At 37.2% G+C, this 24808-nt stretch overlaps 1 protein-coding gene across 36 annotated transcripts in view; it reads left to right on the plus strand.

The window, feature by feature from the left end:
• Positions 1 to 24808, plus strand: part of MAP2 (microtubule associated protein 2) — a 288976-nt gene that overhangs the window by 63076 nt on the left and 201092 nt on the right. For all 36 annotated transcript variants that reach the window (XM_049888022.1, XM_049888038.1, XM_049888039.1 and 33 more), the window contains exon 2: positions 15332 to 15381. The gene's annotated coding sequence lies outside the window, so the exon portion shown is untranslated. The remainder of the gene's footprint in view (positions 1 to 15331; positions 15382 to 24808) is intronic.

Raw genomic sequence — 24808 nt, forward strand, 5'->3', positions numbered from 1 at the left:
GCAAGACAAGTCTAAAAAAGAGAAAAATCCCAACACTGGAAAGTGTAACTTGTTTTAATGTTTATTATTTTATTACTAGTACTAGTACCAACATTCAGTGGCACATTCACCCTTTGTTGAAAAAAAGTTGTTCTTGAAATTATTCTTTTGTCGGTATGTTTTACCTATTATGGTTCCCACTTACATACAACAAAAACGGAATTTTGAAATTTGAGACAAAATGTCATAATTCACTGTGCAGTTTGGAATGTGGCAGTGCCAGACTTTGTGGGAATCTTTTGAAAAATTTCCAAGTCACATCAGCATGTTTTGCCTTAAGAGAACACACTGCGTTTACTCTTATTCGTCCTTTCATCATGGGGAAGATTAAATAGAAAGCGTGGAGCCTGGAAAGGTGGCTGACAGCTGGGAGAGATTTTCTTGGAGGACAGAGAGCACTTCTAGAAGATTGATTATGCTCCATTTTCTGCCAGTTGCCTTAGCTTCACACGGGTTATCATCCCATCAGGACCGTTGGTGCTGTACCTCGCTGTGCTTCTGACAATTTAGACAACCTTAGACATTCCTTTAATCTCCTAAAGCTTGATTCTCTTTTTCAAAAATAACGGTGGTGACCCTTGCCTCATCTGTTGCTCCTAGGGATGATGTAGAGGAAAATGTTTTTGCATTTGGGAAAAAAAAAATGATTTTAACTCTCGTGAGAACCATTTGTGAAGACTGTGAAAACAGGCTGCCTTTTACAGCAGTGAACAGCTTCCTGTTGTTGGTAGTTCATTCTGGTACTGACCAGAAGTTAAAAGGAGTTTATTTAACACACCATTACACTGAATTTTACTTTGCTTCATAAATTTGCTTGGAAGCAAATTACTGTGAGTCAGGAAATAATTATTTTCTCCATTCAGTCTGCCTTTTTAACAACTTGGCCTTCTTGGATTTGGGGTTGGCTGGAAAATAATGCTTCTCAATTATTTAAATGGCCCTTGTCAGCTATTAGCAACAGTTAGGAAAAAAAAAAAAAAGTCTTGTCGAAGAACTTAAATCTTCAGTCTCTGTTCCCCCGTGTACTCTGAAATCTGGCAGATGGAAACACAATAGCAATTGTGCAGAATGACTACAACTGTGACACACACACAACAGAAGTTGGTAATTGGGTTCCTCGTTACAGACAGGGAGAGGCCTGTTGACTTTCTCTAACGGTTAAAGAGTGTATATAGTTACTCTGCTGTGGTACTGGGTCCATCAAGTACTAAGTCCTCCCAGAATTGACAGGGTGACCTGCAGTACAGGCTAATGCCAGCTGTCTTCATGGACCTCACATGGGGCAGCGTTTCAGGGTGAGTACGTTTGTGTTGCCTGATCACTGCCAAAGCTTATTTTCTTCTCTGTTAACTGGTTGGAGATTTATATACCACAGGAATTTTATTGTGGTGTGTTAGAAGTAACTTCGTGCCTGGCCCAAGCAAGAAGAGTTAATTTATGATGGATTATGGAATCCACCTTCTGTAACTACTATTTTTTTCTTAAGTCGGAGGTTTGGAAATGAAGCACATATTATTTGGAAACATTACATTGGACAGGGATATAAAAAATTAGGTCATTGGTATTCCTTTGTATCTGGATTATTTTCTTTCCTCCATGCTATTTGACACTTTGGCAAGCTAACAATTGAGGATAACCCATTACTAAAGATTACCTTTCACTGAGAAGCAAGTGTCATGCTTGATAATGAGTCAGAGCCCACAAAATCTAGGTCAACAGAGGTATCCCTGTTCGCTTACAGGATTAAGTGAGACTATGTGTGTGGAAAAACTTAAAGCCCTACCGATGTAGGATGCTAGTGCATCAGTGTTGACAATATTACTACTAAAACCTACACTAGTCCCTAGATTGTACTTATTTTTGCACACTTTCAGAGTGCACATGAATTTGATAAATTTGCATTCTCTAACTTAATGCTTGTATGGTTGATCAATAGTAGTGGGACTGTTGTAGGCCAGGGATCTGCTAGTTGAAATATTTCCTTCTGAAAGGGCAGAGGGTCCAGACTTCTTGCTTTGATAAATGTCGTATTAACTTCTACTTCTTTCTGCTAAAATTGGGAGTGGAGAAAGCTCCCAACTACCATTCATTTAGTCACCCCTTATCTGGATTTATTTTCTTCAGAGTAGTTATCACTGTCTTCTGTGCTTGTCTTTCAATAGAAGAATGAAAACTTCAAAATGGCAGGAATCTGTTTGGTAACTTATTGGCCACCATTATATCTCATTTCCTTGAAAAATACCTGCCACGTAGCAGATATTTAAAAAAAAAAAAATCAGTTAAAAAGTAAATAGCTTCCAAGTGCACATTATTTGCTTGTGGAAGTATTTTTACATTAAAGTAATGATGAAGCTGTACCTTGGTTCAAAGATCAGCCCATAAATATTCTATTTAGCTATTCAGTCCAACTTCAATTATACCAAGAATTAAATAGACCAGGTTAGGAATTTACCACCTTTTGTAATATTTTGCTTATAGTTTTAAATAAATAGTTGAAAACTTATCAAGTTTTATATTTGGACTGCCTCTATGGATATATGAATTATAGGGAAAAGATGAAGAGTTAATTTCGGCTATTTTAATTCCACTTATAGTGCTTTTTGTTTCAGGGCTACTTTGGGGAAAATTAAATCTTTAACCTCCAATTAGTACAGCTGAAGGATGATGGAATCTGAAAAAGCACTTATTATTTCAAAGGTGGTAACAGCAGAACTGTTTTCTACATTACTGATGTTTTCAAATTGGTAGGAAGCCCCAACTTCTGCTGTAGCTACATTTGTTCCAGACATAGGATTTCTCATTGTAATGTGTAAATCCCATTGGAATTCGTGCCCTCTCCTTTGATCCCTTATATGTAAAATGAAATGCAATAGAAATATTAAACTGGATGAAAGCTCCTCTATAATAAGTAGTTTTGAAGTCAACCCTTTTTGTATCTTTTTTGGAGATTTACAAGTTTTTAAATTAAATGATGTGAGAGCTAAGTTATAACAGCAAAGTATTTAAGAGTTAAATACACCTGGACTCACCCAGGGGAAAAACCTCTGACTCAGGGAACCAAAAAAAAAAAAAACCCAAAAAACTAAACCCATTGCTGTCAAGTTGATTCTGACTCATAAGTGGGTCCAGAAATGTGCAGAGTGCTCCAATTTAGCCTGTTAGTGCCTTCCTAGGGTTTTCAGGAAATTGGAGTTTTGGAAAATAGCTTTACTTTCTTGTTTCAGGATTATCTATAGCTGTACATTTCTTTGAAATTCAAATCTCACTGAGATAAAAAAATGACCTTCTCATAGGCCTAGGAGAATGAGTACTTTCCCAGTCGGAGAAAATCTAGGTTGTGGCATGTCTTAGTTATCTAATGCTGCTATAACAGAAATACCACAAGTAGATGACTTTAACAAATAGAAGCATATTTTCTCACAGTAAAGTAGGCTAGAAGTCCAACTTCAGGGTGTCAGCTCCAGGGCAAGGCTTTCTCTCTGTTGGCCTTCTTATCAATCTTCCCCCAAGCTGGGAGCTTCACTGCACAGGGACCCCGGGTCTGAAGGGCATGCTCTGCTTCTGGCACTGCTCTCTTGGTAGTATGAGGTCCCCAAGTCTCTGCTTGCTTCATTTTTGTTTTTTATCTCTTGAGAGATAAAAGGTGGTGTAGGCCACACCCCAGGGAAATTTCCTTTACATTGGATCAGGGATGTGACCTGGGTAAGTAAGGGTGGTGTTACGATCCCACCCTAATCCTCTTTAACCACAGGCAGAGATTATGATTTATAACACATAGGAAAATCACAAAATGGAGGACCACCACAGAATACTGGGAATCATGGCCTACCCAAGTTGATACACACATTTTTGGGGGCATATAATTCAATCCATGACATGACATTAATTTCAAAAGCCTGCTGATGTTAGACACAAGAAGCACACTGTTTGCCCAACGTGCCCTCATGTTTCCCATATCTTTACAAATCTCGATTGTAAATCCAAGTACTAATGAAAAGATGCCCCCTTAAAGATTTTGAGCAAATAGTTAATAATGCATTCATTTTACTATAAAACCATTTCTAAAAAAACTTAGTAAAAGTTAGTGAATGGGTTTTCATTCTGGTAACAATAAGCTTATTGGCTTTCTCAGAGTCCGTCATCCTTCAACTTATTGGTGTTAGGTGCCATAGAGTCAACTCCAATTCATGGCAATACCCTTTGTGTAGAGTAGAACTGCTCCAGAGGGTTTCCAAGGCTATGACCTTTTGGAAGCAGATACCCAGGCCTGTCTTCCAAGGTGCCTCTGAGTGGGTTTGAATCACCAACCATTTGGCTAGTTGTTGAGCGCTTAACTGCTTGTACCTCCCAGGGCCTCCCTTTAACTATATCACCTCCTTATCCAAATAAATACAGATAATTCAGATGTGTTTTAACTGTCAATGTAACTCGTACTGCTATATTTCCTCATAGACCCTCAATCCGTTTTCATCTTAAACTATTTATATGCATAACATTGATAAAAATTACAGAGAAGGGAAAGAAAGAACCTTGGGTAAGAATACAAAATACCTTTTTGCAGCGGCGTCACTAGGATTGGTGTCACCCAGTGCAGTAACTCATGGTGTCACTTCCCCAACCAAGGCTAATTACCACAATATCGTAGCTAAAACACCAGGAAATTTGACAAACGCAGCTGCTATAAAAATATTGGCAGCAACGAAAACAAGTGTGTGCTTATAGCGCATGCAGATGAAACCACGTGATTGGAAGCATCATTGTAATTGGGTAATAATGACAGCTCTGACTGGAGCACATTAGAAGGTTCAAAAAGTAAACTAGCACGGTTTTAGCCTTGTAGGTATGTTAATACGTGTAAGCTGGGCTTATGAACATTTTTTTTTTGTTATAATTAACTACAGGGCTATTTTTATTAAAAAGAATAACTTTCTGCTGCACAAAGACTGCACAAAAATTTTATAGACAGTCATTTTGGTGTCTGACAGTATAATCCTTTGCAATCCTCACCCCCCACAGCTCCCTAGTGACTCCTCTGCTTTTTTGACATAGACCTTCAAGGTAGTGTTAGTAAAAAGGTTCTTAAAAAATAAGTTCTTACCATACAACCCAGAAATCCCACTCCTCGGAATATACCCTAGAGATACAAGAGCCTTCATACAAACAGATATATGCACACCCATGTTTATTGCAGCTCTGTTTACAATAGCAAAAAGTTGGAAGCAACCAAGGTGTCCATCAACGGATGAATGGGTAAATAAATTGTGGTATATTCACACAATGAAATACTACGCATCGATAAAGAACAGTGACGAATCTCTGAAACATTTCATAACATGGAGGAACCTGGAAGCCATTATGCTGAGCGAAATGAGTCAGAGGCAAAAGGACAAATACTGTATAAGACCACTATTATAAGATCTTGAGAAATAGTAAACCTGAGAAGAACACATACTTTTGTGGTTACGAGGGGGGGAGGGAGGGAGGGTGGGAGAGGGTTTTTTTATTGATTAATCAGTAGATAAGAACTGCTTTAGGTGAAGGGAAAGACAACACTCAATACATGGAAGGTCAGCTCAATTGGACTGGACCAAAAGCAAAGAAGTTTCCGGGATAAAATGAATGCTTCAAAGCTCAGCGGAGCAAGCGCGGGGGTCTGGGGAACATGGTTTGCGGGGACTTCTAAGTCAATTGGCAAAATAATTCTATTATGAAATCATTCTGCATCCCACTTTGAAATGTGGCGTCTGGGGTCTTAAATGCTAACAAGCAGCCATCTAAGATGCAGCAATTGGTCTCAACCCACCTGGAGCAAAGGAAAATGAAGAACACCAAGCCCACATGACAACTAAGAGCCCAAGAGACAGAAAGGGCCACATGAACCAGAGACCTACATCATCCTGAGACCAGAAGAACTAGTTGGTGCCCGGCCACAATCGATGACTGCCCTGACAGGGAGCTCAGCAGAGGACCCCTGACGGAGCAGGAGAGCAGTGGGATGCAGACCCCAAATTCTCATAAGAAGACCAAACTTAATGGTCTGACTGAGACTGGAGGAATCCCGGCGGTCATGCTCTCCAGACCTTCTGTTGACACAGGACAGGAACCATCCCTGAAGACAACTCATCAGACATGAAAGGGACTGGTCAGCGGGTGGGAGAGAGACGCTGATGAAGAGTGAGCTAATTATATCAGGTGTACACTTGAGATTGTGTTGGCAACTCTTGTCTGGAGGGGGGATGGGAGGATAGAGAGAGAGGGAAGCCGGCAAAATTGTCAAGAAAGGAGTGACTGAAAGGGCTGACTCAAGACGGGGAGAGTAAGTGGGAGTAGGGAGTGAGATGTATGTAAACTTATATGTGACAGACTGATTGGATTTGTAAACGTTCACTTGAAGCTTAATAAAAGTTATTATAAAAAAAAAAAAAAAAAAAATAAGTTCTGTGATCTTCCAAAATTTTTGTTCCACGAAAATACCTAGAGTAAGTACTACAGAAGACTGAATTTCATAAATTCATTATTTTCTTCATTATTTTCTTATAGACTTTCTCCAAAACAAGCTTGTTCCTTATTGTTTCTGCCTGAGTTTGATGATCCTGATAACAGAATTCCTTGACAAATCACATCGTTAGAGAAAACCTTCAGTGCCCTAAAGTGAAAAACAAGAGGGATACAATATATAAGTACGCACAGGCAATGTGTATACAGACACACGCATGAATGTGTAGCGTATAAGTGTATGTGTTTGTGTATGCATTCTCACCTCTGATATCTTTTTCTTTTGCCTTAATAAACCACATTGTAGTAATGTCAATCATTTAGGAATCTTTATCTTCCCATAGATATTGGGTATTTAATTTGTATAAGCTTAGTTTCCTTTCTGGGTTTTAAGCTTAGTTTCCTCCTGGAAATAATAATAGTATTTTTTTTTATTTGGTCTCGTGAGGATTAAATGAATAATGCACATGATGTGATTTGTATAATGCCTGGGTTACAGTCAACTCTTAATGATCTTTTCCTGTTATTGTTGTTTTTGTTATTAGAGATGGCAGTATAGTTTTCATAAAACAAATTTTTTTGTAAAATTTGATTTTCAGAAATTTTTCCAAATGATTTGGGTATTTGAAAGGACTTCACTTTATTTTTTTCACGATTACGGGGTTTATTAGGGAAGTAACAGGTTACAATTTGGGTGCAGGAATCCTCAGGATACAAAACTCTTTTAGCTGTGCTGATAAGTGCCCGGAGATACCCCACTCTGCCAGTAAGCCTTGGCCTGAAGGTGCTCAGCTCTAGCTCAGTGGGTCAGCAAACCTAGCTCCAGCGAGTGCCCAGAGGCACCCTACTCTGCCAGCTGGCCTACTACCCAAAGGTACTCAGCTTTCTTGCTCTGTGAGCCAGGAAGCCCACCGGGCTGTCTCCCGCCTCTGTGGCTGCCGTTTCTCTGACACCGTTTCTCACTGTCTTCGGTGTTACAGCTCTGTCTCTTGGTCTCCTGGTTCCAGGAGCTTCTAAGTGCAGGGATCCTGGGTCCAAAGGATGCACTCTACTCCTGGCTCTTCTTTCTTGGTGGTGGTGAGATCCTCAAGACTTTACTTTAAATGGGGACTTATTTTTATTTCTAGTTTCTGTGTCATGTAGTCATTTCTTTTCTGTTTTGTGACAGCAGATGGGTGAATGAAATACAATTTCCAGCATGAAACTCATCTATGGCTTTGACTTCCATTTCCAACCATACTTAGAGCAGCTACAGTAAATGTGTCAGAGTACAGAACATTCCCTTAAGAGTGATACCTAGTGCCTAGCTTCCTGCAATGTTTTATCTGAATAATACAACTTCTGGAAGTCAAATTAGTTTGAGTGCCTATGACTCAGCTTCTTTTTTCCTGGGAGTGACTCATTCCACATTTATAGATCCCTGACTTGGTGTCATGTACCACAGTAAGTGCTTGGGATACAAACATTGATTTTTGCTGGGTCATTGACTCAGAGTATCTCACAGTCTGAACAGATAGAACATAGTGTTCATTAAGAACAGTATGACTTACACACAGCAAATAATCTATTAATATTATACCTATTCTGTCAGAGCAAAGTGTGATTAAATATGCAATAACGTGGCCTGGCTATACAACTTAAATCTAAAACTTGGAATACACACAAACACACACACACACACACCCACACACACACACTTTCTGACTCTATGTCAATCCAACCTGGCCTAATTATATCACCAAAACTTTAAATCTTTTTTGTTTTGCTTTAACACTAAGTAATATTTCACTCTTGTGCCTCATACAAAATCATACCCTGCATGAATTGGTCAGCTGACTCATGAATACCTTCCTTTGATTATCCTGCAAGAAACTCAAACTTAGTGTATCTAAAGTAGTCCATCATCCTCTACTCCTGCCTAGCAACCTCGTCTTCTTCCAGTCTTCCCCGTTTTAAAGAATGACACCATCTTTCTGGGATTCTGTCTCAAACTCTCATAAATCTCTTGACTCATTTTCTCTGCTCATGTCCAATCAGCTGCTAAATCCATATGTTAATATACACCTCTGCAACTGTGAGAGCACTCTTTCCTTCCATTGCATTCTCACTGGCTTTATCTGAGTTGGCTCCTTATTACCATTCACTTGGACTTTTCATGGAGCTACCCAAATGGTCTATTCTCTTTTAATCTCTTCCCATCTCTGATCTAATCTTCACAGGGTTGCCAAATTAAATTCCCTAACTATGCCATTCTTGAATTTAAAACCTTCAGTAGTTCACTTAGGTCTACAAAATTAAGTATATTTAACTATATGGGGTCCTCAAATTGCCTTTCAAGGCCGTTACTTCCTATACAGACTCAACCTAGCTTTCCCCCAATCTATTGCTCTTCTTATGTCTACCTTCCAGCCAGGTAGAGCAGTAAGCATTTTTGCAAACATCTCCTGGGCTTTGTTTCTTCCATGACTTTGTTTCTGCTGTTCCCATTGTCTAAATTGGTCTCCTTCCCACTCCATCTCCACCTATCAAAATCCTTTGCCTCCTTCAAAGCCTAACTCAGTTGCTACCTCCTCTGTGAATTCTTTTCTTATCTACATACTGTTTGCCGTTAAGTCGATTCCAACTCATAGCGACCCTATAGGCCAGAGTAGAACTGCCCCATAGGGTTTCCCAGGAGGGGTGGTGGATTCGAACTGCCGACCTTTTGGATAGCAGTCGAGTTCTTAACCACTGTGCCACGAGGGCTCCCTTACCTTCATAAAGAATTCTATCTTTCCTTTCTTGGATTTCTGATAACTTTTTTGCTGGTATTTTTTTTTTTTTTTTACAACAGGCACAAGTTCTCTTCTGTTTTATTCACCACCACTCCCACCTCACTAGATTCTATGTAAACTCTTTGATGGCAAAGAACTTTGGATCCCTGAAATACTAAAAGATGCTTTTTAAAAACTGCTCTGTAGTTTAAAAAGGTTAAGGATTATAAACAAATAAAAAGCATTTCAGTTTACTTTTTCAAGAAAAATTGATTTTTAATTTATCTTGCAACTGCAATATTCACTACATCTATTCCTGTAAATTTAAACTTAAGCAATTAATATGTAACTTTAAGAAGGTTGTTGTTGCGTGTAGTAGAGTGGATTCTGACTCATAGTGACCGTATATAGGACAGAGTAGAACTGCCCCACAGGGTTTCCTAGGCTGTAATCTTTATGGGAGCAGATCTCATCTATTCTCCCACAGAGCCTCTAGTGTGTTTGAACCATTGACCTTTAGGTTAGCCGCCAAGCGCTTAACCATTGTGGGAAAGAGTTACGAAAGGTAACCTTTCAGTCGACAGTTGACCTTGATAATCTAATGGCTAAAATATGTTTACTATTTTCAACTATTTTCTTTGTGAGATGTAAACAGATATACTTCCGTTTGATATAACCAACCAAACAAACAAACCTGTTGCCATTGAGTCAATTCCAACTCATAGCAACCCTATAGGACAGAGTAGAACTGCCCTTTGTGTTTCCAAGGAGTACCTGGTAGATTCGAACTGCTGACCTTTCGGTTAGCAGCCAAGCTCTTAACCAGGGTTTTCTTGTTTGATATAGGGTTCATAATTTTTATCTGGTCATCACATATGATTTTTAATATGTAGATACGAGATAATTTTCATTGAAAAAAAAGAAAAAAATGTTTCAACAATTAACTCTCAAGGTTACCTCTAACTTTTTGGTGCAGAGACTTAGAGGAGGATGAAGCGCTGTTTTTAGTATGCTGATGTGTTAAGCTGCCTGGACGCAGATGCTGAATCCTATGGAAAGGTTATCTTTTAAGAGTTACTGCTTTAGGGTATTGTTTAGCAAAAAACCACACAGAAAGCTTTGACCTGTGTGTTTGAAATGGCAGATGTTCACAGTGAGGACTGAGCCATAGGGCAACATTAGTTCACTATTCTGTGCCTATTTGCTTAATAACAGGTTGGGTGGAGAAAAAAAAGTTCAGAAAGCCATTTACAAAACAGCTGCTCTCGATGTTACAAATGGCAGTGCTTCCCTTTAGATAAGAAAACAAACAAAACCACAAGAGAACTTGAGTCCACTAGGTCAACCATGAATACTTCTTTTCCTTCAGAATTTCATTTTCATTACATATTTTCATTGTAAGTCCAAGGACAGGATTTTTTTTTTTTTTTCTTATTTCCTCCAAAAAGGAAGTTTTCAGTTTTTTCTTTAAATTTGATGGAGCATCAGGAAAGTACAACATTAAGCACCTTCATTCATCTGACAAATACTGATATTCTTTACACTTAACACCTTGCTAGGCCTATGGGTTCAAATGCAAAGTTTGCTTAGCTAAAATGACATTAATATTTTAAATCAAGTTCATATCCTATTCATGCTGTAACAAAAACAAAAGAAACACGATTTATTTTGAGATGGGCTTTGGGGTATAGTGAGAGCAAGTTGAAATGTCTTCCCAAACACGTGGGACACATAAAGAGGCCAGGTTCAGGTATCGTAAGACCCAACTTTTGACAAACTACACAAATATCTTTTTTGTTTTTATTATGAAAGTGTATATTTAGGAGCACATGCAGAGGAGGTAGAAATCCAATTTATTTAAAGAATATTAAAGATATCAGGATGTTGATATAATGTGCCAAAAAGCTCTTAGCAAGAAGCTGTTGTGCTCAAAGTATAAATTGAGGCATAATTTGCGTGCAAACCAATACACAGTTCTGCGTAGTCTTTTCCTGAAACCAGGCAACTAGTTAACCACCCTCTCCCCTAAACTATTTGAGTTGGGAAATTGTAATAGTCATTCTGCAATTCGTCACTCATTATATGTTCAAGGATTATCGAGCTGGGTTTTTGTGCTAGGCAACATGCAAGTTTCTATAGTAACAGCATCACCTTTTTTTCTATGGAGTATTTAAATCTGAATCAAAATCTTTTTTGCATCACCTCTTTTTCTTAGGGGATGATGACTGACAATCAGCAATATGAAGATGCACATATATGTAGTATGCCCACTACTTGGTCCTTATCTCTCATTGCCCAGTGTTCATGTGTCCTAGGTTAGCTACCTCTTGTACACACAGAGTGCACATGTACATGTGTGCACTCTCAGTCTCATGTACACTCAATCACACGTACATATTCATGGGCACACAGTCCGGGGCACACGGTCACTGAGTGTTTTGAACCATCGTCCTTCCTACTGTCCCAGCTTTATCCTGGTTACTTTAAGAAAATATTTTTCTATTTTTTCTCCTTTCTTCTTTTCTAGTCTCTTTTTTATATCCCCTCTCTTTTCTTTAAACTTGTGGAGAAAGAAGGGGAAAAGAAATAAAACTGTGCTTGATATAGAATTTCCCAAACTTTCTCACTTCACGGCACCCTTAATTTTTTCATGATACCTAGACCAAAAGAAGTACCTAGCTGTTCCATTTCAGTAGTATAATAAGTACTCTGTCCTAACAATTGAGTGGCCTTTTCAAAAAAATAATATAAATTGAAAGAAAAAAATATTTTATTTTAATCCAAGAAGCCGGACTATATGAAGAAGAATGGGGCATCAGGATTGGTGGAAGATTCATTAACAACCTGCGTTATGCAGATGATGCAACCTTGCTTGCTGAAAATGAAGAGGACTTGAAGCATTTACTAATGAAGATCAAAGACCACAGCCTTCAGTATGGATTACACCTCAGCATAAAGAAAACAAAAATTCTCACAACTGGACCAGTGAGCAACATCATGATAAATGGAGAAAAGATTGAAGTTGTCAAGAATTTCATTTTACTTGGATCCACAATCAATACCCTTGGAAGCAGCAGTCAAGAAATCAAAAGATGCATTGCATTGGGTAAATGTGCTGCAAAAGACCTCTTTAAAGTGTTGAAAAGCAAAGACATCACCTTGAAGACTAAGGTGTGCCTGACCCAAACTATGGTATTTTCAATAGCACCGTATGCATGTGAAAGCTGGACAATGAATAAAGAAGACAGAAGAAGAATTGACGCCTTTGAATTGTTGTGTTGGTGAAGAATATTGACTATACCATGGACTGCCAGAAGAACAAAAAAATCTGTCTTAGAAGAAGTATGAGAATGCTCATTAGAAGCAAGGATGGTGACTACATCTTACATACTTTGGACATGTTGTCAGAAGAGATCAGTCCCTGGAGAAGGACATCATGCTTGGTAAAGTACAGGGACAATGAAAAAGAGAAGACCCTCATGCAGATGGACTGACACAGTGGTTGCAACAGTGGACTCAAGCATTATAATGATTGTGGGCATGGCGCAGGACCGGGCAGTGTTTCGTTCTGTTGTACATAGGGTCGCTATGAAATGGAACCAACTTGACGGCACCTAACAACAACAGGAAACTCATAATTCCTAATGGGATGTGTGCACCCAGCTTCTCACCTTGGAGTCAGATTGGACACTGGCTTTCCACATTGACTTTCATGTATTCTCTTTTATATCGAAAATACCATCAAAAACCCAACTTTGGAAAGATATGATGTCATCAAAAGGAATGTAGATTAATGTTGAAATTGAAAATTACTTTGAATTAGTGAAGCCCTGGTGGTGCAGTGGTTAAGAGCTGAGCTGCTAACCAAAAGGTCGGCAGTTCAAATCCACCAGCTGCTCCTCGGAAACCCTATGGGGCAGTTCTACTCTGTCCTGTAGGGTAGCTATGAGTTGGAATCGACTCCACGGCAACAGGTTTGGTTTTTTGTTTTGAACTACTAGCTTGCATGGTGTCCCACAAATGTTGCTGTATTTTTCTAAAATACTGAAAAAATTTCGCTGTTCTCCTGGGAGATTGCTGTGGCACCCTGGGAACTGTTGGCTTTATAGCAAAAGAATAATACTTAAATAAAAAAAAATAAAATCAGATATTTGAAGTGGAAATAGACATACAGAAGCCATTAATCTTTAAAATACCCACAAATTTCCCCAAATACTTTTTCCTAATCTCTGCAAAATTCACTTTTCTTAAGCACCTGTCTTTAGGATTTAAAATCAACTATTTCATATTCAATTCTGGAGCTTTTTTGGTTTGCTTCCTAGTATTTCCTTGATATTATTTTACACAGTGAAACCTGTGAAAGCCGGAACTCAGTGGGTCTTGAAAGTTTTCTGCCTTTGACAGGGTACAGTCTTACTACTTTTCTGTCGCTGGTTTTAGTGGAAAATATTTGCATTTTCCTTCTCTGCCAGGTTTCTCCCTTACTCAGGTTCCAGCTTTCGTAGGTTTTAGCGTACTATTCTTTTCACTAAATAATCTTTTAAGTTAATTTAGCTTTTGGACTTTGCCTAGAAGTCTAATAATGAACCATTTTTAGCATTATCATATGTAAAAATGCTGTCTAACTTTCAAACAAATAGCTTAGACAAACACACTTCTAGAAGTCAGCTTGTTATTTAATTGAAGACTTAGTCATAGGTGCTCCCTGCAGCAAGTCGATAATCAGAGGCCTATCTATGTAAAATAGTGTGTATGGCTATTAGTTTTAAATTGCTGGGTGATCTCTCACAGCTGGCAATGGAAACTACAGTGGCCAATAGAAACTACTCACTAGTGCCCCTCCTCAAGGGGTGCCCGTACTGGCCATACCTTAGTTATACCTCTGTAGTTTCAGTTTTTGTTATTTTGAACTTATTTTCTTTTCCACTTGTCCAAAAGACAGGCTGACTTTTGGCACAAAATTTTTAGTTTGCTTTCGCCCTCAGTTTACACTCTTTATTACTTCCATTTGACAGTATGCTTCTCAGCATATGTAGTGGCAAGGTTTAAGTGATTGATAGATTGTTGTGTGCTGTTGAGCCTATTCTGACTCACAGTGACCCTACAGGGACCCTAAAGGACAGAGTAGAACTGCCCCAAAGGGTTTCCAAGGCTGTAATCTCACAGAAACAGACTGCTATATCTTTTTTCCCAAGGAGTGGCTGGTGGGTTCAAACTGCTGACCTTTGCAATTAGCAGCCAAGCGCTTAAATGCTCACCACAAGGTTTTCTGAATGAGTTGATAGATTACCACTGGGATTGTCATATTTGACGTTTGCTACCTTTAGACCGATTGTTGATCCTGGACCAAAAATCTACAGAATCTCTGTGGATATTAAATCATATTAAGGATCCAAATGCATCATTTTTATTATTTTTAGTCATCTTTAAAAAAGAAATAAAAGTACTTAAATACTGAGTTTGTTAAAAGGTATTTTTTGGTTAAGTGTTTTAGGATATAGGCATGAGAACTGCTCTACTCTAAATAGAAATGGATGAAAATAAGCGTAGGACCTGATTTGGCATCTAATATATGTTTTGTTTTTAACAAAACACTGGAAAATGTTTTTAAGCTTGAAGTTTTATTACTACCTAACCCCTATATGTTGTTAATGGGTATCAGTGGTTTAGTGGCAGAATTCTTCTATGTAGGACAACAGGTTCACTTCCTGACCAGTGCACCTCATGTGTATCCACCATCTGTCAGTGGAGGCTTGCACATTGCCATGGTGCTGAACAAATATCAGTGGAGCTTCCAGACTAAGGCAGACTAGTGAGAAAGGCCTGGTGATCTACTTCTGGAAATCAGCCAGTACCTTCTGCTGACGTGGAGTAGCCATGAGTTGGGGTCAATTCGAAGGCAGCTAACAACTCAGCCAGTAAATTTTATGGCATGAAAAACAAGAATTCACTTAACTTCTGGCTTCACCTACCTCCTTAGTAAAATAAAAGTCTACGTCATTCAACTGATTTGATTTATGGGTGTTTTTCTGTTTTCCTTTCAGAGTCTATTGATCTGATCCAAGGTATCTTGTGACTGCTGGCTGGAATCAAGGTTGGTGGTATTTTTATATGGGTCATGAATTAACTGTGAAATAAAGTAAAGGCATCTTGGGTATAGACAGCTGAGTGATAGTATACTTGCAGAATATGGTAGAAAACCGAAACTTAGAACCGGATATAGTTCATCCAGACCTGGGACACTTGCAAATACAGTTGCATTGTTAGTTTCCACAATTTGGTATAATTTCTTTGGTCAGTGAGTGTTTCATTTATTTTACCTGTCTTACTAACTTACCTTTTGGGTTATATAACAAGGTCCAGTTCTAATTCATTCATCCAACAAACACACATCTAAAAATAATGACTTTTTTTTTTATAGCACTGGCTGACATTTTGATGAATGATCAGCTCTCTGCATTTGCAGGAAAACACTTCTGAACTCCACAATTTGGTAGTCGCATAGAATGCATTTCCTAAGGAGGATGGGGTTGAAAAATAACTTATCAACTGTAAATTTCAATTAGTTAACAGAGTTTTTAAGATCCCATTCCTTTTATTCTATTTTCTTACTAATTGGTTTTTGTAGGAGACATAAAGCCAGCTTAACTGGGTTTAGAGTAATAACAGAGCCTTGTAGGGTAATCACATCAATAGGCTTGAGTTGCCTTTATTCCTTCTATTTTCATCTCTACAACATGTATTCAGATTTTCAAACAAAATAATAAAACTAACCCCTGAATGCAATGTGGGCTTTTGTTGCTCATAAAAAGCAAAATACCAGATGTTGCTAAACTTTCTGTATAGGCCTTTGATTAATAATTAACAAGAAGGAAAACACCATCTTTTCATTTATACTTACACTAATCAGGAATTTAGCCTTCGAAGGCCATATTTACCCTTCAAGTTGCAGTGTCTAACACAGAGCAGGCACACAGTAAATACGTACCTTTAGTGGCCTCAATTCTGACCTCCCTACCCCACCCCCAATACACATCACACATGCGGGCACAGATGAAAGGCTACTATTATTTCTCTTTTTCAAGTATTGACTGTGCTTTCCTATCTTAAAATCTGTATGAAAGCAAATGGAGTGTGCTGGAATTATGCCTGCTGCTAATTAGCAACTTAATAAGGAAAAAGTTAAATGGAAGTGATGATTTAAGGACTTTGTAAACTGTATCATTTTGTTATGGGTTGATATAGTTCGGGGTTGAATTTCTTGAAGACCCTTAAGCTGGCTTCCCTTTATAGTCTCTCCTTAATTCTATGTAAATTTGTTGACATTTAAACATGCAATTTCTTTAAAGACTTTTTGGACTTTGACTAATCTTCTTTCCCTGCCAGCCCCCACCCTCTCCATCTACGAAATAGAAATTACTGACAAAATGAGATTTTGATAAAGTATAAGTCTTTGAACCAGGAATATTTTCATTACTCCAGGTTAAGTTTGAATTGTTAACTTTGTATTTTAATTAGAAGTAAACTATATTTTCTCCTCTTTCTCTTATGGATTTTTGTTTTGTGATTGTTATGTTCAACATGGCAGCTTGAAACCTCGTTCTGTCTTGGCCACTTTTCAGAAAGAAAGAAAACTACAGTGAAACATAAAAAATGAAAAGAAATAAAAGGTTTTGATAAATAAAAAATACCTGTAAGAGTAATACACAAAAACTTGTCTAATCTGGTCCCCTAGACATCTTCTGTAGAGAGAGCTTCTTTGGGGGTATGTGAGCATAAATTTGAGTGTGTTTGGTAAAATTGCAGAAAGTCAGGATGACTTATATGTTGTAAATATATCAATTAGATATACAAAGTGTACATAGAAATGGAAAAATGTCTCTCATTGCCAGGTCATCATCCTACTTGGATATGTATAATTCAGCACAATTGGTATTACTTTTTCTTTTTGCACATAACCGAGAATGAAAAAGATTGTTTTACATTTGGAAATGAATTATCTAAATCACATTTTCACAAATTAGCTAGATGTAGCAGGGTTTTTTAATTTATTTTTTATTCTTTAATATATGAATTGCCAGAAACAGACAGAGCCTCCGCATAGAATATGATATGTAATTTAAAATTATCATTATTTTCTCAACTAGAATTAAATTCTTTTTTCTTTATAATAAAGCTTGTTTTTCTGTAATAATATTAGCGGAGCAAAGTGCTTGTGTTGTTGGGTGCTGTTGAGTCAGCTCCAATTCATAGCGACCGTATGTGCGACAGAATGAAACATTCCCCGTCCATCCTCACAATCGTTGCTGTGTTTCAGCCCATTGTTGCAGCCACCGTGTCAATTAATCTTGTTGAGGGCCTTCCTGTCTTTCACTGACCGTCTACATTACTAAGCATGATGTCTTTCTCCAGGGACTGGTTCCTCCTGATAATAGGTGCAAATTACGTGAGACCAAGTCTCACTACCATCTCTTCTAAGGAGCATTCTGGCTGTACTTCTTCCGAGAGAGATTTGTTCATTCTTCTGTCAGTCCATCGTATGTTCAGTATTCTTTGGAAGACCGAAGAAGAAAAGCAAGGAATAACCCATTGCTGTTGAGTCAGTTCTGACTCATAGCGACCCTATAGGACAGAGCAGAACTGCCTCATAGGGTTTCCAAGGAGCGGCCAGTGGATTCAAACTGCCGACCTTTTGGTTAGCAGCCATAGCTCTTAACCACTGCACCGCCAAGGCTCCAAGCAAGGAATAAAAATAGGGATATATCCAGCTGGATGTTGGAGATGTTATTACAATATTTCATCAGTTATAAAATGTACATTTTTTCACATTAAACTGTTAAACTAAAATTAAACAATGCCATACATAGTCAAATTGGCAGCATTTTTTTTCTTTTTTAGTTGTAACTATGAAACATAGTATTATTGAGTTTAGACTTGACAAATTTTAAAATTCCCTAAAACTAGTAAAAAAAAAAAAAAAGTGAAGTCCAGAATCAAGATAGATAAGCTTGACTCTGATTCTTAACATTTTAGACAACACTTTTTGCCTTTTTAAAAATGTGTATTTTTCTTATTAGTTTTTATTATTAATACTAACAGCATTTTGGTTTGTTTTCAGAAAATTTAAGGTAAACATTGCATCCTGTAACTTCCAGTTACTTGGAAATGTGATCTTAATGGCTGTATAATATTTCATCCTATGGGTATTTCATAATTTATTTCACCTTTTACCCATTGTTGGATATTCAGACTATTTCCAATATCTCTCTATAGCACTTCTGTAAGCATCCTTCTGCTAAAATGTTTATGATCACTGCTGACATTTGTACTTAGCATAATTTATAGAAGTGGAATTTTATCATCAAAGACACATATGCATTTGAGTTGCCTAACATGTATTTTCCAAGTGCTGCTCCCAGAATTATTCTACCAGTGTATACCCCACTAGGAGATATACAGTTCTGGCAATACCACTGCCAACATTAGAATTAGGATTTTTAAAATTGTCTCCCAATTTGATAAGCAAATAATGGTCTCTGATTTTTAAAAATTTAATATAAAATAGGACATAGATGCTTATAAAGGAATATCCATGGGTCATTAAAAATAACAAAAACGTTGAGCAAAAAAAGATAGGACATTAAACAAATCACCCAAAACACATTTGAAGCAACAATAACCATTAGCTTTAATTTGGAGAATTTGGAAATTAAGGAGATGAAAAATGTGATTCGTTGTTTTCATTTCTATTTTATTCCTACATTTAGCATAATATAGTAATTTATTTGTTGACTAAAACAGCTAGAATTGTAATTATTGGAGCAGCACATGGCAAAATTGACTTCTGGATGCCTAATAGAATGCCTACTTATCTATTTAAAAAAAAATTTTTTTTTTTTAATTATCTGTTTACCACCTTAAGGAGAGCTACAAAGCAGCTAGCGTCACATGTCAGACTGGAAAGACCAGTTAGTTTCTAGGAGAACTTACTTCCTTTGGTGCAGCTTTCTGAAATCTGAAGCATCATGAATACTTTCTCCTTTTTATAAAAAGTAATCCTGTCCTGTTTCAAATGGTACCGTCAAGGAGTTTGCTCATGACATGATTTAGAATGGGAGAGGTAGGGAAGGTTTGAAATGAGGGGGACAAACTTGCTATCACTTTTCATCTCCTCATATGACCTAATAAGAAACCTGGGGAATACTTGTTTCCAGAATTGCCCCCTTTATTTTGACAGAGTTTTGACATTCTGAGGAAGTAGTTTTATTGGTGGCACAGGGGACAAGTGGAAAAATATAACCCACTGGAAATATCTTAGTGAGCAGGTATAGGATCTGCCTTTTCCATGTGAAAAAAACAATATTCTAGCTGATTCTTTTCTTTCTTTGACTAAATGTTGGTGGTATCGAATGACTACAAAAAACAAACCCTTGGATATGTTTTCATTCAGACTCCATGCTCCTGAAACCAGTCCTGTGGATTTATTTCACTGGCTAGTTAATTTTTATTCTTTGTCTGCATTCATCTGAAAGGAAGAATGTCATTCCAAAGCATAGAACAGCTGACCTTTTAGCAGATCATTTATATTTATAAAGAATACCACGACTTATATGTGAGCCTTCTATCTGATTTGGGTAGTTTGCAGGGTTTAAAAACATAAGTACATTTCCTTTTTATGCAAGAAGGAGCTCATTCATTTAGAAATCCTCTCTTTTATGTTACTTATTGGAAAATAAGAACTTTTTTATTATAAGGGAACTTGCTTTCTTGTTCCTCAGTTTCCCTAAATCAACATGAGAATTATGAAGTTTCCCTGTTCATGTAAGAATAGAAAATCGCCAGAGGTATGGCAGAAAAACAGAATATGACATAAAATACGTATATCTTAGATAGATATCTAGGTGTATCAAATAGATAGCTAGGTATATGTACATGCTGGTATTGGATAACTTTGTCAATGAGCATTAATAAGGGATTTGCTTTTGGGTATACTCGCTGGTCATTCCTGTTGAAGAAAGTAGAATTACTTGCCTCTCCGGAGCTAATAACCCCTTCCAGTCATTTAGTAATATAAAGGGTGTGAGTTGAAAAACTATGTGTCATAATAAACCGTGTGGGTCAGGTTTCATCCCATATTATCACGTTTTCTGACCTTCAGCTTATGTTGCGTTAGAGTCTTAGAGTCTTTGCTTTATTTGTTTACTTTTTCCAACAGTTCAAAAATACCTAGTGAAGAGCTGAAAGAAAGAAAAAAAAAAAAAACACTGACTAGACCGTATACCTGCATCTATATCTTTATCTGTGTATCTATCCATATCTCTATCTTTTTTTTTTTACCTGCATCTATATCTTTATCTGTGTATCTATCCATATCTCTATCTTATAGTGAAAGTTGTATGCTTGTCAAATAAACTTTATAGTTCAAAACTACAACCCATGATCTCTTACAACTTTAGCTAATTTTTACACTATTAATAAACTATAAAATTTTAAGTATTATTCTTTAGACTCTGTGAATAGAGCCACTAAACTAGACACAGTTTTTGTAATAAACTATTCCTCTGAAATATAACAGTCCTTAAAAATATAGAAAATTCTTTTAATGGAGTAAAAAATCAGTGAAAAAAGACACATTTACACAAATGTAATTACTTCCTTATAATATGCAGGTATATACCTTTGAGTGATGGCTTAATTTATAAAATATTGATCTTCAGAAATGATAAATAAGACCGTGAACATGATATTTTTTGCCTAACGATGTTTTAGCTATATGACGGAAATACTTTTTTTGTCCTTGACCTCTGATCTGTTGCCATGTATTGGTGTCCTGCCAAAAGTAGCTCTCCAGGTATTCAAGAACCAAGGTACAAGAATAAACTAGTTCAAATTTTCAAAACACCTATGTGACACCTTTAAGGGAACTTAAGCTAGTGATAAGGAATGTCAGCCATGCAAAGAAACATAAATAACAATGATAGGAAGAAGTAGGTATGTTCAAGGAGGAACGGAGGGCCTCATTTCTGGGGGCATTAAGAAGAACAAGATTACAAAAATTTTCTCTTCCCAATATGATTTTGATTATTTTTTCGTTCTTTGAAAATTTTAGATAGTTGGAATAGATGGGAAACATGAATTACTGGAAAGGATGTTGAAGTGGATAGACAACTTTGTAGACACAACCTTTTCCAATTTTCAGTTGACTTTCCATTATCTTTTAAGGATTCAGAGACGTTAATAAAGACCATCTGGCTATACTATCAGAGTGAGAAGGCCTTTGCAGTTAAGTTGCCCCTTGAGGTTTTCTAACTGTTTTATCTATTTAGAAATTAAGATGTAAGACACATGCAAGGCAACCATATAAGAAAGATGAAATTAATGACCAGAGAGAAATCGTGCTTACATATTCAGGCTGGGCTATTTTAGGTGTATGTCAGTGAAGCATAATCATCTTTTCTTCTGTTTAATAAAAGTATTGTGAATTCACAAAAATGGTCTGAAGACGTCAGAACCTCAAAAACACTCTTGTACCAAAACTTATTGGCATTGCCATGGGAAAAAAGGTCAGAACAGAACTGAGAAACAAATTTGTGGTCTGAAAAGATTTTCATTCAGCATTGTCTTGAAGAGCAATTAAAATAATTACTGATTTACCCTAAAACATAGCTCCCAGTGTGATCTTTGGCATCTGCTTCCTGAAACAGGCTGCAAATAGATAATTTTACAAAAGAACACAATGCCTCATGCAAAATGGTATCCCCTCAACTGCTTATTGGGCTATTTTTGACTTAAAGGTGACTTCAGAGAACCAGTTCCTTCAAGGTTCAAAGGACACCTAAGGGTGGATGGCCTAGGTGGGTCACCCCAATTCTGTGAACCCAGAAACCTGGATTCCAAGAGAATCAAGTGGTTTTGTCAGTACTTGTTTCATCACTTTGATGCTGCTATAAATGGTATCACATATTCAACTATTCAAACAATATATCATTCACTTTGATGCAGGAGTCATCACTTCATAGAGGGTAACATGCCCAAGGAAGAGAAAAATGTATTTAAAGAAAAGTTAGCCACAATGTGATTGCTCTTTGCCTGACAGCCAAACCAAATTTTTTTAAAAGGAAAAAAAGAAAAGTGAACAAAAAAGAAATACAACACAGATGAAAACCCATTTTTGCACAGTCCAGGCTTTGGGAAACCAATTTGTTTTCCTCAATATCATAGTTTCATGCACATACATTTTTATTGGAGAAAGAGAATTTATAAATGCTGTTTTTGTTGTTAGGTGCCGTTGAGTCAATTCCGGTTCATAGTGACCCTATGTACAACCAAAAGAAACACTGACTGGTCCTGCGCCATCCTCACAATCATTGCTACATTTGAGCCCATTGTTGCAACCACTGTATCACTCCATCTCATTGAGAGTCTTCCTTGTTTTCGATGCCCTCTCCTTTACCAAGTGTGACGTCCTTCTCCAGGGACTGGTCTCTCTTGGTAACTTGTCCAAAATATGTGAGAGGAAGTCTCACTTCTAAGAAGCATTCTGGCTACACTTCTTCCAAGACAGATTTGTTTGTTCTTCTGGTAGTCCATGATATATTCAAAATTCTTCACCAGTGTAATAATTCACATGATTAAAAAACAAACAAACTCATTGCAGTCGACTCGATTGTGACTCATAGCGACCCCCTACGTCAGAGTAGAACTGCCCTACAGGGTTTCTAAGGGGCAGCTGGTGGATTCGAACTGCCAGCCTTTTGGTTAGCAGCCAAATGCTTAACCACTGTATCACCAGGGCTCCAATTCAAATGGTAGTTTTTCTAAATCATGGTTTGCTGTCTGTACTCTCATAATAAAATCTTCGCATATATGAAGTAAGCTGCATGAGATGATGCAGTTCCAATGAAAGAGAGTGGCTATTAATACACCAAGTATTGAGAGTCTACTTGTGGTGGTTCATTTGAGAGTAGATTCTGTGGAAGTTGCAGAAGTATTAAAAGTGGTCCCTTCTTTGCTCTCCAATAGTTTATGGTCAAGTTATGGGGAGGGAAAACTAAGTCACATAGATAGTAATTAGTATATGATGTTACAATCAAATATTAAATACAGACATAGCTTTCTAGAGCAATCCGGATGAGATATAATTCAATGTCATTTAGGAGGACCTCATTAAAAATGGAATTTCAGCTGGGCTTAAAGCGAGTAGAATTTAAGTAGACACAATAGAGTGTGAAAGGTAAAGAAGGGCATTTCTTGGCAGGGGTCTATGTAAGCAAAGGCACAGAGAAGGGATAGCAAACCTGAATGAACATAAGGTACAGAACAAGTTTCCTATGGATATGGGTTCTTCTTCCCTCTCTCCTGTCTCTGTCTTCCACCTTTTTTTAATCTTTTCACAAATATTGTTGAACTACTGTTATATGTATCTTTTTTTTTTTAATGTGAACAGAACCCAATTCATATGAGATTGTTCTTGTTCTCTTTGTGTACAAAGAACAGTTAAATGGGAAAATTCTAATGCGATGTCTCCTGTAAGAGCTCTCCTTAATAATTTTTTTTTTATTGTCTTAGATTTTGTGATGACAAGAAGATCAAACACCAATACCTCAGTGTATGGTACCTAAATGTTCCAACTAGCACTCCTGCTATCTGTATTTATTTTATTTTGATATTTATATTACCAAGCTTGTCTATAAATTAAAAGTGAATGGAATAATAAAATTAAGTAGAGTAACTCATTTTTAAAATTTCAGATGGAAAATTTGGAATTTCACCATTTAAATTCTTTGTTAAAATATCTAAAAGGGCTCCACCACTACAGAGAGAAGGATTTGTTGTGATCGGTATAAAATGAACAAATAATTATTGCTTCTTGAGGAAAGTGGTCAATAGATGTTTTTGGTTCTTACAAAATACTGTTAAAATAATCTAAAGCCAAAAAATACAGGCATTGAAATTGAAAGATTAAAGTAAAATCACCATCACTCCTTCCTTCCACTCATAATAACTGATTGTTGGGCAAGTTATCTGGGTAGTCCTGTCCAGATGTGCCCTTTGCAGGGGAAGGCAGACCTCCTTGGGGAGGACAGAATGGACAATATAAAAATAACTTAAACTACCCCCTTGAAGTATGTTTGAGGTTGGGCATTCACAGCTTTTTGGTGCATTTAACCTAAACTCTGCTCAACTGAAAGACCTTCAGAACTCATTCAAATGCTAATGTTTGGCCATCTGCTTTTTTTTTTTTTTAAGCAGAAACAAGCTGAAGGTCATGTGACCCTAATTACTGCCTTCAAGCTTTCTGGGAGCAATCACTCAGGTTGTACCCAGAGTGAGCATCTGTTGATGATAAATAGATCAGGAGATTATACTAAAGACGGGCTTCTCTGTAAGACACCCAGTGATTCATTTCTGAATATGTATATAAAAAAAAAAAATCATTAAAACACGTATCTACTAAGAATATTCTTTTTCTCGTACAGTTTCCTTTTTCCTTTAATTCCGTTTTACAATTTGGTAGGAAC

Source organism: Elephas maximus, chromosome 6 (genome assembly GCF_024166365.1).
Source record: "Elephas maximus indicus isolate mEleMax1 chromosome 6, mEleMax1 primary haplotype, whole genome shotgun sequence".
In the NCBI taxonomy this organism is placed as follows: Eukaryota; Metazoa; Chordata; class Mammalia; order Proboscidea; family Elephantidae; genus Elephas; species Elephas maximus.